Source organism: Myotis davidii, unplaced genomic scaffold (genome assembly GCF_000327345.1).
Source record: "Myotis davidii unplaced genomic scaffold, ASM32734v1 scaffold197, whole genome shotgun sequence".
Classification (NCBI taxonomy): domain Eukaryota; kingdom Metazoa; phylum Chordata; class Mammalia; order Chiroptera; family Vespertilionidae; genus Myotis; species Myotis davidii.
In genome coordinates this window covers 4,872,488-4,874,108 of record NW_006291549.1, presented here as the reverse complement: position 1 = coordinate 4,874,108, position 1,621 = coordinate 4,872,488, and the positions used below count along the sequence as shown (strand labels likewise).

Here is a 1,621-nt window from a genome sequence, read left to right as displayed (position 1 = left end):
AAGTAGCCAGGATCAGACCATTGGAGAGGTGATCGGCAATCAAAGGAAAAAGTCCAGAATTGCCAGGTTTTTCTCCTTCTGCTAAACTGGTCTTTGAAATAGAGTAATAGAGAAGAGAAAGATACAGGGTAAAGATATATTAAAATAGTACCCACAATTTATTGAAACTGAAGCATGGCTATCCGTGGTTGGCAAACTGGGGCTCACGAGCCACATGCGGATCTTTGGCCCCTTGAGTGTGGCACAAAATACCACATGCGGGCGCGCAAGTACAGTGCGATTGAAACTTCGTGGCCCATGTGCAGAAGTCAGTTTTCGGCTTAGACGAGTTTATTTTGAAGAAGTACTGTTGATATCTGGCTGTGTTGACTAATGAGTTTGCCAACCACGGGGCTAGATCATCTGAGGCAGATTCAAGAAATCCTCCCACATTGATCTCTCTGCCTGCTCTCTGAGATATTTACACAACACGCACACGCAGTTATGTGATTCTGGTTGATTCCTTTCACTTTAGCATCGATGTCATCACTGTGACATTGGCATCTGCTCAGGACCCAGGAGCACATGTCAGCGCTCTCCTAGAGACAGAAGTGTCTACAACAGTTTTGAAGAACATGGAGCAGCCGCTCAATGTTTGCTCCCTCCTTTTGCCTTTTCTTCTGTTTAGAAACCTTGAAGCAGAAACCACAGCAGAACTAGAGGCAGTGAGGGCGGGGAGGGAAGGGAGTGAATACTCCAGTACAGCAGGACTGGGGAGGCTGGTAGGAAGAGAACCAGATGCCTGTATCAGCCAACCAATACCATATATGTTTTCTACTTCCCCCTACCGGAATCCTCCCAGATAGTTCTACCCTCTCCTTGCTGACAGAATAGAAATCAGTTACAATTCTTACACAGGCCCTGAACATCTTCCATATTTGCCAGGACTCTTCTCAGTTCCATGTGTTTCAGCTTTGGACAGGCACTTTCTGAGAAGTGGAGGAACTGTCCTAAAGGACTTCATAAAAGAGGACTATTTTGAGATAGATTGAAAAAATAAGGACTTAGGTTTCAGATTTTAAAAAATCAAGGTTTTCTTTGATAAGAATTGAATAAAACAAAATGCAAATTTCATAACAGGAACGTTGCATGTTTTGTAAGTTTTAATACAAGATAAGAGCAAATATTGGTTGTATAAATACAGAAATATGAGATGAAAGAATAAATAAATACATAAATAAATAACAATAAATAACCATTAAGGCAGTAACCTATCAGGGACTGTTGACCCAGGAGCTGAATTTTGTCAAATTTTCTCACTTAATACTCTGACAACAGTTTTCCTGAGTAAAATCCAATAAATTCTGGGACTAGAGCAGATGTATGAGCCTTTGCACATGACCCAGGACAAACGGGCAAAGGTGCTGCGGCACATTCATCAGTGAGGATCCTTTCAGGGGGATCCCGCATCTCCATCCTTATTTCTGAGCCTTTCCTGCAAGGCTGTTATTGAGGAGAAGGATCTCATGATTTCCACTCTGACCACCTCCCAGGCGCAGTCACTGTATTCCTTCTCCTTCAGGTAGAGATGGACGCCCTGGAAGTACCTCTTCAAGGCCAGGGGGGGGCGCTGCATGGCCAG

At 43.6% G+C, this 1,621-nt stretch overlaps 1 pseudogene; it reads right to left on the bottom strand.

Moving 5' to 3' along the window:
• Nucleotides 1-338: 338 nt before the first annotated feature.
• Nucleotides 339-1,621, bottom strand: part of LOC102766347 — a 10,717-nt pseudogene continuing 9,434 nt past the window's right edge.